General features: G+C 45.9%; 1 protein-coding gene across 2 annotated transcripts in view; it reads left to right on the top strand.

The window, feature by feature from the left end:
- Positions 1-395: 395 nt before the first annotated feature.
- The window catches only part of LOC146812380 (regulator of G protein signaling 9-binding protein-like), a 67,487-nt gene continuing 51,095 nt past the window's right edge, over positions 396-16,787 (top strand). For both annotated transcript variants that reach the window (XM_085614594.1, XM_085614593.1), the window contains exon 1: positions 396-624. The gene's annotated coding sequence lies outside the window, so the exon portion shown is untranslated. The remainder of the gene's footprint in view (positions 625-16,787) is intronic.

The following is a 16,787-nucleotide window of genomic DNA, read 5'->3' on the forward strand; positions in this document are numbered from 1 at the left end:
TGCTCACATCCGGGGCTGGGAGCGAACACTGCTTTGATTCAACCATCGTGCATAGCAAATGGGAATGGATACATCGCCAGCGCGGTAGATGATGGTGAAAGCAAGATGCGTAAAAATGTCAGTCTCTGATGCAATGTGATGTTTTCTTTTGACGTGTGGGCGGAGAAAGCATCATTAGGGCCACTCCTCAGAACCCCTCCCAACACAACCCTCCGTGGACTGCCTGGTGCCGCGAGGATGAGGTGCTCCCTGGGGTGGGCTGGGACGGGCAGCAGGGGCGGGGGGCGGGGGGGCATGGGGGTTTAATGGATGCTCAGCTCCTGGAAGCTTTAATCAGCTCAACATCTGCTTCCTGCCAAGAGAGCTCTTATTGCACTAATCAGGCGCGCGCCCAATCAGCGCGAGGCAGCCTCCTCCTCCCGGGCCTTCCATTCTCAAGCGAGGCGGCTCCGCTCAGTATGGGAACGCACTGACCTATCACCGCCGGGGAAGCGGGCAGCATCCCAGACCCTTGCATCCACCGCCGCCCGTGAGAGGCAGACCGAGGCCGGGCCTGCACACTGCGAGGCAGCAGAGGGCGGCACCGCTCCGGCAGCTGTAGGAGGCACCGCCAGGGCGCAGCAGGTGGGTAGGACCGTCGGAGGGGAAGTTGTTGGGACGAATACCCCATCCTCTACACTCCTGGGTTGGGCATGGAATACGGGATGGGTGAGCGGCATCATAAGAACGAGAACATGGGAGCAGAGACGGCATTGGGGACTACATTGAAAAGGATGGAGAACATAAGGGGAAAGGTGGGAGATAGTGGGGCAGAAAAGTAATCAGAATTTAGGTAAAGAGAAAATAGTGTGGAAGCCAAAGGAGAAGAAAAAAGTATAAAGGCCGAGCACGTAAAGAAATCCAACAAAAGGAAAATGTGAGGAAACAATAAAAGAACAAAGCGAAAGAAAGCGGTAAAATATAGAATACAATAGAGAACAAACAGAACACATGTTAGGAGAATGGAAAGAGGGAGCAAATGAACCAAAACAAATATAAGAGGGGAGCATGGACAAGGAGAAGAAAAAGCAATAGTGAGAAAGATAGTGTAAACAGGCGCTGGAAAAGAAGAAGAGGAAATAACTAGAGAGGGTGTCGAGAATAGAAAGGACAGCGGTTATGAGGGCACGAAGAGCAAGAAAAGAGGAAAGAAATAAGTAGAAAGTAAATGTGACGAGAAAAGAATGACATTAAAATGCCGAGAGAAAATATAAGAAATGTGGGCGGATTGAAGAACGTTAACGAAAAGGAGGAAGAGGAAGAAAAGGCAACAGAGACAACGTGAACAAAGAAAAGGCAAAATAGAAGTGACGATTGAAGGGTTAGAAACAAAAGGGCAGAGAGAAATAAATAACAGTAAAAAAGAGAAGAGATAATCTATTGGGAAACCGGCTTCACCTTTGAACTATGCTTCGTGGATTGAAACATCCTGAGTCATGCGAAAAGAGAACGCTGCGTCCTTGCCACCCTTTACCAGGGTGACTGAAATTGAATCACTGGCATTTCCTCTGGGTACAACTTTTCCTTTTTTTAAACTTTTTTTTTACAGTTTTATAGAGCTCAAACCTGGTCTGAGGGCATTATAGCGCTGTAAATACGTTATGCATTTTCTTTAGGCACAGGGAGATTAAGTAATTTGCTCAGGATCACAAGACATCGAGCCGAGGCTGGAATTTGAGTCCGGTTTACAAATTTCAAGGTCCGCAGCTCTCGCCACAAGGCCACCCCCCCCCTGTTAAGTACAACTGCATTCTGTTGGGTTTTCAGCTCCCCCGTGCCCTTGAAGGGAATGCTCAGTACCACGTGCACAGTCCAACCCAAACTGACATGTCATTTTACCTCTTTAAGGTCCCCAAGAACCCCAACATGTAGCATTTCCGTCTTATTGTGCTTCCTGGACTGTGCAGCTTGAGCCAGAGTGATACAGCAAGTTTCGCACCCATACACATCCCAGTCAAAGCTGGGCAGATTCACTTGGGCAGTAGAAAGGGATGGAGGTAACTGATTAAGAATAGGGCTTCCGGTTTATGGTATTTATATTTTTGTCATTTCCGTCTGTATTTATCCATATTTAATTTTTTGCTAATTTTACCTGTATTTATCCATATTTATTTTACGGTTTGTGAAAAAATGAAGCTGAAATGTGTAAATTTCTGCATTTATTTAACCAGTTAATGTGCACTCGTGCCGGAATGCTTGACAGGTTTCAATTATATATACACACTCAGATGGTAAAATATGCACTTGTAAGAAAATATGTACATTTTAATATCAAGGTTGTGCAAATCTACTGCTGTTTAAGGCTCTTTACTAAAATCCCTTTTTTTTTAAAATCTCCTTGCCTGTCAATCTACACAGCTATTGGCCTGGAAGTCTTGATTGACAGCATTTAGAATCACTCAAAAACAACCCAATTTCCGTTTTTATCCACATTTAAAAATGAATACAGACAGGAAAATAAATGGTTTTCTGTCTGTATTTATCTGTCAAAATCAGTAAAAACGGAAAACAGGGAGCCTTAATTAAGAACAAGCTTTACATGGGAGGGAGGAAGTAGGGCAGTGAGAAGTGCCTGACACATTCATTCGGTAATGGCGGTCCTGGGATATAGTGTCAATTACATGGATTTGAGTTCCGGCAGCCATTTTTATGCTGGTACTGCATCACCCCCTGTGTTTGGTGCAGGGTGCCGACAATGGCTCACATGCACTGGGGCTTGTGCATATTATACATGTGTGTGCCAGCTGGGGCTGTCTCACAGAATGAGGTGGTGAAGTTTGGCCACTCTAAACCTGCCCGCATCTGTCAGCAGCCACCTCCAGTTGACCGACTTAAACAACAATGATTTATTCCTTTACCATAGGTGCGTCCAAGAGAGCGTAGCTTAGATGCATTGGACTCCAGTAAAAGAAAAGAAAGTGGACCCCACCTGCCCGGTGGTTGGGTGTAAAATATAGCCATAATTTAAAAATTTGATATAAAAAATATAGAAATGATTAGGGTTCAGTGGGCCCTGTGGTCTCTGGTGCCACTGCAGGTGCTGCAGGATTGGTAGCTAGAGACCCTGGTTGAGGTATGGATGGAAACAGGTGTCAACATCAAAGAGGGCCCAACTGAATGGGGCCAGGCATGGTCTCCAGGCTCAGAAGCCCAGTGGGAGAAACAATACTCGGGTTATCTTTATAAGGTGACAAAAGATCAACTAATACTGAAAGCACTTTACTTTATTATGCTCTGCTTGCATCTATTAGTGAGTTATATAAAGCACCGTACATCAGCCAGGCCACTTCAGAGATTGAGATATGGTGTGATAGTTTATGCATGTAATTACAACAATAATTGCCATATATATAGCATACAATACAAACTGTACTGTGTAATTCTGAACTCCATAATATTTGATTATTATTTCCCAATCAGTGGGACTCTTTCAACCTTGGAAGAAAAAAAGATTGTATTAAAATCTACAATTTTTCAATAGTGTGCCTTGGGGTGTACATACAGTTACTTGCAAGGGGCAGATAATCCACTGAGCTATTTAACACGGATTGAAACTTTATGACCCAGGAACTGAAGATACTCCTTCATTCTTTGACATATGATCACAACCATAAGATCTTAAGAACTTTGGGTAGCTAAGTTGCTGTTGGAGTTAGAAGGCCACATTTGATAAAACCTAGGCTCCCTCCACTTGCGGATGGGCCACCAGAATGTCTTAATCAATCATTGTCAAAATTAATAAATCTTCTAACAGTGTTAGCAAATGTCCATGATCCTTCTGGACGTTGTCGATCTTCATTTTCTGCTGGTTGGGCAGCCTTGGGGGGAGGGTCCGTTTGCACTATCTAGGCTCATCCTGCCAACCTTGTAACTGTCCTTCATCGGGCACCCGCCGTGCTTGGGCTGCAAGGAGCGTGCCAGTGCTGCGGTCACCCCTTTCAAACCTAATGCGGTCTCCCCCCTGAGGCCTTGCCATTTGGCATCCCAAGGCCCGAGGGTAAGGGATGACTTCCCACCTTGGTCGTTCTTGCGACCGGGTACTGTTCTTTCCAGCCTGACCGCTGTGCCTCCAGCCTGCGAGATGAGCCCTCCCAATCTTTGCTTATCTGCTGTGGGTGATTCAAAACCCTGCAGCAATTGCTGCTGGTCCTGTAGGCGTGTCTTAAATTTGCACCTACTGCATGCCCATAGGTCTGGTCAAGTTCCACCATCCTCTACCATGGCTGTATGGCACAACCACGCTTACCTTTCCCACGCTTTCCTTAACAATATGGGCGGAACAATTAATGCGTCTGAACCACGCATTCCATTTACAACACAAGTTGTTACAACAACTTGCCTTAGGAACAGTATAATTTACTATTCCAACTTTAGTCCCCGCAACATAGGGAACGTGTTGGACTTTAAAGTCCAACACCGCTTTACCTAACGTATGTTCTTGTAACGAATTGCGTTGTAAATGGAATGCGTGGTTCAGACACATTCGTTGTTCCCCCGAGTTGCAAAGGCAACGCCTTGTTCGACAGTCATGGTATTTGCTGTTTCTCCTCTGCCACTGGCTGCTCCCATTTTGGCCCTTCCCAGGCAATATTGCTGGCTTTGTTGCATAGCGGTGGAGGGTGGAGTCAAACACCCCTCGGCTAACCTCGGGCATCTGGTCACTCAGGGGCTCATTTATGAGGTTTTACTGTAGGACAGTGCCGCAGGCCTTCCTGCAGCACTGGCCTATGGTAAAAGAAAAGGGCAGGAATGCGCTGTATCTATCAGATATGGCGCATTCCTGTCCTTTTCCCCTGCGATGGCGGACAATGGGCTACCGTGCTCCAATAAAGGCACCTTTGCACCATGGTGCAAGGGTGCCTGTGTTGCAGGGATGATTTTTTCTGTGCAAGAAACAATCCTCTTTCTATGTCTGCTGCAGAATGCAGCAATCATACAAAAAGGAAAAATGAGGAGAAATAGTTTTTGGCGCTGCCTCAGATTTACGATTACTTGTAAATCTGGGGCAGTGTCAAAAAGCTATGGATGCTGCTGGGAATCCTCCCATCAACACCCATTGCACGCCCCTTTAAAGCAGAAAACTGCGCTAAAGGGAGCCATATTTACGAGGGAGCATTAAGCCAAAAAAGTGGCTTAGTGCTGCCACGTAAATACGGAGCAGGCTCCTGCGCCACGGAACGTCCCAAAAAGCGACGCACCGGCGGCACAAGGGGTCTCAGAAATAAGGCCCTCAGTGCCCAATGCATCTTACATTCAAAACTCTACAGCAGGCACTTCAACCCCCAAGGCTACTTCATGATGATCCAAAGTCGTGACCAGAGATTACACACGGATCTGAAAAATACACTTCTACTTGGCTGTCCCTTTAAAAAAAAAAAACGTTTTCTGTATTATCATGCAGGTGCTTCTTACAGTGTGATCCAAGCTTCCTAGGGTTCACTCAAAAATCATACTCAAGGGCTGGGAAGTCTCTCCTCCTAGGGGTGCACAATTATTGAATAAGGGGACATTCAGGCCTTTACTTCAGTTTTTTTGTCTATTTGTTTCTTTTGGTTTATTTACATTTGTACAATGCTGCATTATTTCATATGAACAAATATTTTTTTTAAAAACCTTCTTCACAAGATTTACACTCGTCACCCATGAACAATATACAAGCAAAAGTATTTTCAGAAAAATAAAATATTGTGAATCTTAAATCATTAGATATTTCTGAAAATCTATCTCACAACCTTTTCAGTGCACGAACAATGATATTTACATACCGACTCAAAGTGAGAAAGGACGTTTTCTATTCTGATGCTGCTAAGCATTGGGGTATTTGTAGTTTTTTTTAGGTTATTTTGTTACTAGAGCAATGCCTATAATGGCATGGACATTGTGCTCTAGATAAAGAGTTGCAAAGTGGCATGGTGGTGTACTTATTGGGAGGATGGCCCACTGAGCTGAATATTTGCAGCTGACAAATGTGGTGATCTTATTTCACTCTTGAATCCCAGGGAGGCAGACTCTACCTTTCATCCACCCGAGGTGGTAAACGGAGTGCCAGAAATAAATAATTAGAAATGGCAAAAGTGAGCAAAAAAGCACATTATATAACGAGCATTGGCAATGTCAATAGGTCTTGCCTTTGGGATCTGTTAACTTTTCCATCTGATTTGGTGATGCTGTACAGCATCCTCTATATATCGATACATTGAAAAAAAAGTCGCACAACAGCATTTTTTACAGTGGTTGGTGGAGACAACACCAGGACCGCAGGTGGGAGGAAACATGTAAGGTGCAGGTCGTGGAAGCAACACGAAGGAGGAAACAACAAAAAATGTGAGGGGGAGAAGCACATGGTAGAGAGAGAGCAACCTGGTGCTGTGGAAGAAACACACAGGCGAGACAGAGCAACGTGAGGGAAGGAAAGAAGCACATGGGCGAAGGAGACCAACATGAGCATGGGTAGGGAAGAGAAGCAGACGAGGGAGACAGCTGGAAATCACATGCACTCTTGCAGGGCGGGCTTTAGGGCGGTGCGACCGGTGCCACCGCACCGGGTGCTGACTCTTCAAGGGGGCGTCGCCCTTGGAGGTATTTTATAGCTTTAAAAGCACCTGCTGCTGCATTGCTAGCCTCCTACAATACTCATACAGCAATAAAAATGTCAAGATAACTATGGTGACTAATGTACTTCCTGGAGAGAGAAGGAGTTTTGTCTAGTGGAAGTTTTAACTCATTGTATGGTAGCACAGAGGGTTTATATGCCTGCTGCCAAGAATGTGTACCATGCAGATCAGAAAGTGCATATATTTTAAATCAGTCAGTGCTTTCCACAGAGAGATCCTTTTGTTACTTGCAGGGTAGATGGTTAAAATCCTAACATGGAACAGTGAGCTAATAACTATCAAAGAGCTGCATGCAAACTGCAAGATATAGATTAGAGCATTATGATTTTTCCTCTGTCTTTCATTATTCTAATGTTTCAAAAAGGGTTCCTTTTGGTAAGAATAAAAAATCTCTATTATTAAATGTAACCCCAAACCATGGGGATATGTTTTCAATTATGAGTCTGTGCTTCTCCAGACCAAGCACTCTTAAACTAAAATGTCTACCAGTATGGATGACATGTGACTCCTACACCGTTTAGTCTTCTGGCTTATGTAACATTTTCTATACACTGATTTACACACCTATGATTGATTTTCTCTGTGTAGTGTGTGATGTAAAGTGCTCTGACACCCTACACTGGTATAGGAGGTGCCATACAACTAATTAAATACATGTGAGAGAGAGTGATTATGGAGACTTGAGGAGGCACTGTGAAAGGGTGGTAGTGAGGGAGTCTGTGGGGGGCGCCAACAAACATTGTCGCACAGGGCGCCACCAGTGCTAAAGCCGGCCCTGCACTCTTGTGTGGTGCTTAACCAAAGTTAAAAAATATAGCTCCCTAAATATGGGCAGTGGAAGTACATAAGTAAAGAGGCTCTGCTCCGTGGGATGGATATTCACAAGATGGACAAGGCAAACCATCAAATAGGAAGCAAACAAATGAGTGCTATTATTGCCAACCAATAATAAGCAATGGGGAGGCATTAAACCGTCTGGTACGCTCAACCTAAAAACACAAGTGATCATCAGAGGCACTAGAATTATGAGACTCTGCAGTTGCAGTATTTTCTTCCTAATTGTGGATTTGATACACTTGCCACATAATCCACCAATGCATTTAATAACTTGAATATTTCAGGAAAGATGTGTCTAGCGGAAACAGTACAAAAGTAAATTAAAAATGTACCATTCATGGTGCGTTGCAGTTGCAGAAAGGTAGATAGGTTAACTGCTCACTTTCAGTTTCTGGTTGTTGTTTTCTGGTGTTAAACTGGTACGAAAAACTGCCCCACTCAGGTTTGCCCTGCTCCGGTCTGCCCCGCTCGAATCCACGCCACTCCAATTCACCCCATTCTAATCTGCCCACTCAAATCCGCCCACTTCAACCCAAAACAGTCGGCCCCACTCCAATTTTCAACACTCAAATCCAAAATAACCTGCCCCACTCCAATCCAAAGCAATCAGCCCCACTCCAATCTACCCCATTCCAGTCTGCCTGCTCTAATCCGCACCACTTTAATTCGCCCCACTCTAATCCGCCCCACTCTAATCTGCCCACTCCAATTTGCCCCACTCCAATCCAAAACAATCTGCCCCACTTATCCAAATCAATCTGCCTCACTCCTAGCTGCCCCACTCCAATCAAGTCCACCTCACCTCACCCCAGTCCACCCACTCCATCCCAATTCACCCCACTCCAATCCAATTCACCTCACTCAATCCACCCATTCAAACCCAATTTACCCCACTCCCATACACCACAATCCACCCACTCCAATCCATTCCACCTCCCCCAATCCAGTCGACCCACTCCCTCACAATCTATCACCCCACTCCAATCCAGTCCAACTCAACTCGTCCCACTCCAATCCAAAGCAAACTGCCCACTCCCATCTGCTCCACACCAATCCAAAACAATCTGCCCCACTCCAATCCAAAACAATCTGCCTTACACCAATCTGCCCAACTCAAATCCAAAATAATGTACGCACTCCAATTTACCCCACTCCAATCCAAAACAATATGCCCCACTCCAAACCCTCCAATCCAAAACAACGTGCCCAACACCATTCCAAAACAATCTGCCCCATTCCAATATGCCCCACTCCAATCTAAAACAATCCGCCCCACTCCAATCCACCTCACCCCAATTCAATCCACCTCACCACAATTCAATCCACCCCACATCAATTCAATCCACCCCACACCAATCCATTCCAATCCACCCCAATCCAGCCAAATCCAATCTACCCCACTCCAATCGGCCCAACCACACCTCTCTTCAACCCACCCCACCCCAGTTCACCCCACCCAATCCAATCCACCCCAATCCAATTCACCCCACTCAGTCCAATCCACATCACTCCACTCCAATGCACTCCACCCCACTCCAATCTAATCCACCCTATCTAGTCCACCCTAATCCACCCCACTCCAATTGATCCCATTCGAATCACCCCACTTCAATCAACCTCTACAATCCACCCCACCCCCTGCACTCCAATCCACCCCACCCTACACCAGTCCACCCCACTCTACCCCAATCCAATCCACCTCAGTTCAGTCCACCCAACTCAATCCAAAACATTCAGCCCACCACACTCCAATCCACCCCACTGTAATCCACCCCTACTCCAATCCAGCCCACTCTAATCCAATCCACCCCACTTCAATCCACCCCCTCCATTCCAGTCCAGTCCACCCCTCCAGTCAGGTTCAATCCACCCCTCCACTCCACTCTAATTCACCCCACTCAAAACCACCCTACTCTAATCCAATCCACCCCACCCAAAACCAGTCTAATCCACCCCACTCCAATCCAATCCACCCCACTCCAATCCAATCAACCCCAATCCGATCTATCTCACCCCATTTCAATCCACACCACTCCAATACAATCCACCCTCTCCAATCGACCACACTCCACTCAATCCAACCCACTCTACCTCAATCCAATTCACCCCAATCTACTACAATCCAATCCATTCCACTACCTCAATTCATTCCAACCCACTCCACCCTATTCCACCCTACTCCACTCTACAACACTGCACTCTACATCACTCTCTGCCACTGAACCACTGAACTCTACTACTTAACTCTATAACTTTCTACTGCTCCTACTCCACTCTACGGCACTCTACTCCAACAAATCTAGTTTACAACACTTTACTCCACCCACTCCACTCTAGGACACTCCACGCCACCTACCTTTAGCCATGCTGAACAGCAACCACACTGGTGTACCACATGGCAAAAACAATAACTCTTGCACAGGATATACCTATTGGCATTGCTAATGTTTGTTAATAATGGTGCAGAAAATCCCTTCCTCTGCCCCCTTCACCTGGCATGGGCTGGGTGTAATTTTTATTCCAGGCACATTGTTATTGTCAGAGCTACTTTGGGTTCCAAATCTGGGACTGGACACGTTCACTCAAAACACCACATGGCGCAAAAAACAGATTTATTAGCATCAAATGCAATTTACTTATATCCTTTGTGTATTAATTTTTTTAATTTAACACGCTTTCAAAGTAGTAGTGTCTCTCCACCACACTGGTGGATGAACCAAAGGTGGAATCTGTTTGTACCAGTACTTTACGCCCCAATAAATGGTGTGCTTGTTGGTGACTTTAAAGTGCTTCACGTTGTCTAATGGGTATTCTTCTGCCCACAACAACAACAACAAGCACTGGCAAAGCCTAAATGTGTTAGTTTAGCGGAGCAATGCGTTCATCCTTCGTACAATAGAGAGAGACACACAAGAGGAAGTCAGCAGGAGTGGACAGAGATGGCTATGGATGAAAAATAGTCAATTGGTGCAAGCACTCAAATGAAGGCAGTAGAATGCAACCTAACAATCAACAGAATTAGGTGAGAGATTAGCACCCTGCTGGGCTTAGCAAAGACCTGAATGACAAAGTCTCAAGTCAATGGCTGAAGGTGCAACGGTGAAATGACAGGACCAAAGAAACATCTTTGTATATTGTTAGCAATAGGTCTGTTTGATAGCTGCAGAGTCAAAACCTGGACTAAATAGATCTATTCCTTGCTTTCCCTTGTATGGTTGGTGAGTACCATGATTCTAGTGGACAAAACACATTGACAAAGGTACATCTTAGCTCCTCTGATGATCTGTAATCAATGCCAAGAGACAAATGTCAGAATATAACTCTTTGATACAGCGAGTTTGAAGACAACATGTATCAGAATGCACTGGAAGGATCAACAGAAAGATTATAAATCATTGACATGGGTTGACAGTACAGATGAAAAACAACCTGCATGAGTAATAGAGACAGGGAGAATAGGGTTGCATGGGGAGAGTGATGTTGTGATATCAAAATCAAGCATCCTTGGTATTTGGCAACCCTGGTACATAAGATTTCTATGAAAAATTTTAGGTTCTCTACTTTAGTTTGTGAGCACTTAGGTGGCCCAAAGCATGATGTCAATTTAGCATTAAAAAGGCCTGTGGGTGCAGTGCAACACTGCGCAGCAACATATGAGCGCCCACACAACCCTTAGTAAATCTAGGCCATGGGCTCAATTCACAACGAAAGTCTTAAATCTGCACCACAGATCTACAGCCTCACATTCGAATTTGCAACAATGCGGAGGCAGTCCCACGTACATCGATGTATGTGTTGGAATAGCCTTTGTGCAATTACACATTTTTTTTGTCCTTTGGGAAGATAAGTTTTCCCTTGAAGAAATCGTTTTGCCTACAACCACTGCTTAATTTATGCAGGTGTTTTCCGGTGCTCAGCACTTATTTCTAAACACCAGCACGTATTTACAGGATTACACCACATGGTACTGGCATTTTGCAGCAGTGGCAGGGCTGTTGGTGGTGCCAGCTGCAATGGACAGCTATGAGGGTGCCTTGGGAGATGGCACTTGATTTTTTAGAAATTAAGCACTGAATATACCCCACTGATTTAGGGGGTGTTCATGCACAATAATACTCCATTGTGGAGTAATAGTGATTAAAAAATGTAAATAGTTTTCAAGCATAAGGTCATCGTTTCTGAATACCTTGCATTCGTGAATTTAGTTATTTGGGCGTGTAAGTCAGACATCCACGTATAACTGGCTCAGTGAATTGAGCCCTTTGTACCAATCGGACTACTTAGTTTATTACTAGCCACTCACACATTGTGATGTTGCAAGACACAGAATAACCCCCTGATGCCTGGCATTGGGCAGCCGATTTTGTATGTTGCGGACTTCTCTTCACCACCCACTTCTGGCAGGCTATCTAGTATATGCTACATTGATGAGCATTATACTGTCTAATGAGCTAGGGATGGCAGGGGCATCAGCAAGCACTTAAATATGCCGCCCAAGAGTAATCAAGCTATTTATGAATAATTAAACATTTGATAATTTAACATGATCTCTCCTTGCTTCAGTGTCCACTCCCCCGGTCCCAGGCCCAGACTGTCTGCCGCCAGTAGTTGGCTGCCTGTTTGTGGTCACAGAGAAAGTGGAGAGTTGCTAGGCTCATTAGGTTTAATGGAGAACCAGTGCTTAATTTGAGCCGGTGGTTTTCGGTGCTTCGCACCGGCATTTAATTGTCAGCACCAGAGCTTGACAGTCTGTCACATGGTGGCACTGTCTAGCTAATTTAGAGATTACCACAACAACCGTTAATAATGAATTCAATATACGTTAAAAATGACTATTACATGCCGCCCAAGCCATTCTTTTCAGCTTTGGGGGGCTTAAATAGTCCGAACTGTCACACTTGTGAGAGTGTGATGGTCAGTAGTTGTGTTGTTACTATCATTGGCAACATATTAGGGGCAATGTGCAGAGCAAGCTGCAGTGGCTTCCTGATGAGAGCCCTGGCACTTATTTTTTTTACAAATTAAGCACTGTGAAGAACCCTGGGTTGGGATGGGTGACGAGTGATTGGATTAGGTCAGTAGAGGTGTTGGGGCACGTCATGGATGTCTGATCAGCACCGACAATGATCATTTTGAATAATGGCCGGTTTAGGTCTCAGGTTCAACATCATGAACTTTTGCAGTGTAACAGATTCTTGAGTCGGAAAAAAGCGTAAAATAAAATTCCAGGGGCGGCTAAAGGACAGGCTGGGTGTCTCAGTGAACCTGGACACCTGTCTTGCCAGACTGACTGAGGTAAGTTAAACAAGGCGTATCGTGTCTTACAATGCATAAACTATACAGCACAGAATTCGCACCCAAGGTATAAAAACAGTGATGTTTGCAAATTAATGGAAAAACGGAAACTGAGAAACCACATTGGAAGAAACCAAATCACGGAAAATCAATTTTAAGGAAAGGCAATTTTAAGGAAATACAAATAAATAAAAAATGAAAAGAATCATTTTAAAGAAAATATACATTTAAGGAAAATCACACACTTGGGTGATGGTTAGGGGTAGAGTGAGGGGTTTTTGGGTTCAGGGATAGCTGATGTTTAAGGACGATGAACAGTTTTTAGGGTTCAGGTATGGGAGGAGTTTAGCGGTGATGCAGATTTTTTAGGGATCAGGCATGGTTGGAGTTTGGGTTGGTGAGGGTTTTTAGGGTTCACGAATGAGTGAAGTTTAGGGGTGGTGAGGGCTTTTTAGGGATCAGGAATGTGTGGCGTGTAGGAGTGTTTTTCGTTTTTTAGGTTACACGGATGGATTGAGTTTGGGGCTGGTGAGAATTTTTACGCTACAGTGATGGGCAGAGTTTTGGGTGTGGTGAATTTTTTTCTGTGTTCGGAAATGGGTGGAGTTTAGGGTGGTGTGGGATTTTAAGGGTTCAGGGATAGGTGGAGTTCATATGTAGAATTGTTTTTTAGTGTACAGGGATGGGGAGTTAAAGGGTGGTGAGAAGTTTTAGGTGTTATGAATGGGTGGTGTTCAGAATGTTGAGGGTTTTTTCTGGTTTTTTAGGGTTCAGGGAAGAGTGGAATTTAGGGATGGTAGGGGATTTTAAGGGATTAGTGATGACTGGGGTTTAGGCGTAGAAAGGAGTTTTTAGGGTTCAGGAATGGGTGGACTTTAGGGATAGTGAGGGGTTTTAGGTTAAGAGATGGGTTGAGTTTAGGAGTAAAATGGGCTTTAAGGGTTCATGGATTGGTGGAGTTTAGGGGTCAGGGATGGTTGTAGTTTAGAGTTAGAAAAAGCTTTTAGGGTTCGGAGATTTGTGGAGTTTAGGGGTCAGGGATGAGTGTAGGTGTGTGGGGAGGAATGTTTAGGGGGCTGAGCTGTATGGTGATTAAGGGTGTTGAGGGTTCAGAGAATTAAAAGCATGTAAAGTAGTTATGTGACAAAGTCAACAATATAAATAAATAAAAATATCCCCAGACATAAAGGATTTGTAGGAAAGTGGGTTTCTGTTGCAGTAACCCCCCCACACTTTTTGCCAGACTACTGATGCACTTTTCCTTGGTGTGCCCTGGGTCCCTGCCAATCAGGTTCCCAGGGCCTGTGTTCTTCCCCCAAAAACTAACCCAATTGGCATCTCTGGCCACAGGTCAGCCCCTGGTAAGTGGTACCACAGGTACCCAGGGCACTGTGACCAGGGAAGACCTCTAAGGGCTGCAGCACTTATTGTGCCACCCTTAGAGGCCCTGTACCCTGACACTCACACACTGCCTTGGCTGGCTGCGTGTCTTGGTGCAAAACAAAGTGAAGAGTCGATATGGCCCACATCCCTGTGTGCCATGCCCACAAAACACTGCCCTGGCATACATCAGTCACCCCTCTAGCTGGGTGCCCTATGCCAGTGGTGAGGGTACAGATGCATGAGCCCTGTACCCCTACAGTACCCAGGTCCATTCCTGGGCACTGTATGTGCAGTGCTGCCATTAAGAGTATATGGTGCTGCGAGTTGTCATTACAAACTCCACAGCACCATAATGGCTCTACTGAAGACTGTGAAGTTTGGTATCAAACTTCTCAGCACATTAAACCCACACTGATGCCAGTGTGGGATTTAATGTAAAATGCACGACAGAGGGAATCTTAGCGATGCCCCCTGAAACTCGACCAACTCCTAGTGACCTGACTGAGTGGCTGCCTAGGCTGCCACCACCAGACATGTTTCTGGACCTCTGGATGGAGAGCTTGCTGCTCTTGGGGGCCGGAAACAATGCACATCCTGGGACGAGGTGCCAAGCCCCCTCTCCCAGGATGGACAGGGTTCACGAAGGGGAAGCTTCAAAGGCATGCCGCCTTTGTGAGTCTCTCCAGACCAATTGCTGCTTTCAGCAACTGGCCCCTACTGGTTCTACCCCCACTTTGGGCGGGAGAACCGGCGGGAAAAACAAGTGAGGAAGAGAGGTGTGCCCACCTCTGCCAACTTCACCCCTAAAGTGGGGGAGGCGAGGTGAAGCACAACCTCGAGTCCCAGCCATCTTGAGGATGGGGGACCCAGCCAACCAGGGACAGGCTCCTGCCCCCCTCCCACTGGAGGGTGGCAGAATAGGGGGTGTACCCACCCCAGGGAAGGGACCCATTGGTCCCTGCCCTTTACCTACCAGTAACGCCCCTAAATTTAGTATTTAGGGGCACCCTGAACCTTCCTTCCTCAGATCCAGCAACCACAAGAAAAGAAGAAGGACGAGAAGCCGTGCAGAGCTAACAAGAGGACGACGCCCACTGACTTGGCCCCAGCCCTACAGGCCTGTCTCCCGTCAAAAATGCTCCTGTGAAACCCCGGCGTGTCCAGCAGCCATCAACCTCAAAAACCCCAGAGGACCTGCCTGCATTCACTTTCCAAGCTGTTTCTCCCGTGAACACCGGAGGTGTTTAAACTGCAGCTTCTGGTGCAAACCAGAAACCGCGAATCCAGCACACTCTGCACCCGCCGAGCCCGGCCCGTGTTTGAGTGAACAAACACCACGAGGAGGTCCCCCCGGCGATCCAGACCCGAGATCCAGCGACCCCTGACCGGCCTCAAGCCTCCAGACGACGCCTGTAGCCTCAATCCAGAGGACTCCCCCTACCACGACCAGAGCGGGTAAGAAAATCCGACGTCCATAGGCACCCCTGCACCCGATGCCCCACGGCCTTGTGTGCCCAACCCAGTGGTGCCTAACCATTCCTCTACATCCCAACTTGCCCCTCGAAGTGGTGGTCACTCCTGAAAGATCCTTGTCCTTGACCCTGCAGTGTTTCTTTGTCCTGGAAAATCTTCATTGGAATCAACAGGACACCCAACCTCAAAACAGCACCCTGCACCCGGCTGCCCCAGCGCCGCTGAGGGTGGCCCTTTGGTGCTAACTTGGTCCCCAACTTGCCCTGAGCTTAACCCTAGGAGCTTTGCTCCCACAACCCTGTGGTTTGCTTGCCAGCCGCCACCAACGGGAGTCACCTTATCCCCCGTATGATAACATTGGGCCTCAACACTCTGCACCCGGCCGCCCGAGTGTCGCTGAGGGTGCAAAAACAGTGCATCACTGACCCTGGGAGACCCCTGAGTGTAACCCCAGAACCCTAACTCAAAAGACCGATTACTTACCTCGAGACTGATAACTCTGCACCCGGCCGCCCGAGTGTCGCTGAGGGTGCAAAAACAGTGCATCACTGACCCTGGGAGACCCCTGAGTGTAACCCCAGAACCCTAACTCAAAAGACCGATTACGTACCTCGAGACTGATAACTCATTTTTCCTCATAGGATAACATTGACACTTTTTCTCCCAAAAAGTTTCTAAGTGTCGACTTTTGAAAACTAAGAATATGCCTTAAAAATCAGCCGAATAACCAAAATGCATTTTCTCAACTGTTTTCAGTAAATGTCCCAGTGCTGAATCTATGATCCAGCACTGAGTAAGAAAAAGTATCGATAACATAACTTACCTGCTAAGTGAATTTCCTCCCATAGGAAACATTTGTGATTCTATGTGAAAAAGGTTTTAAATGCAATAATATTCTTTAAAAATCGTACCTTTAACCAAAACGCATTTACTCACCTGTTTTCAGGAAATGTCCCAGGGCTGAATCTAGGATCCAGTCCTGTGTTAGCAAAAGTAATCTGAAAAGTAATTAACTGCATTTTACTTAAAAAGCCCATTCAATTGAATATACAATACCTGCAATGTGTTGCAAACTGCTTTCTTAAAACTGTAACCAAAACCAGTACAAGTTACACTGCTATTTTGAACTGTGTTCATACAAGTAAT

The sequence above is a fragment of the Triturus cristatus genome, chromosome 7 (genome assembly GCF_964204655.1).
Source record: "Triturus cristatus chromosome 7, aTriCri1.1, whole genome shotgun sequence".
Taxonomy (NCBI): Eukaryota; Metazoa; Chordata; class Amphibia; order Caudata; family Salamandridae; genus Triturus; species Triturus cristatus.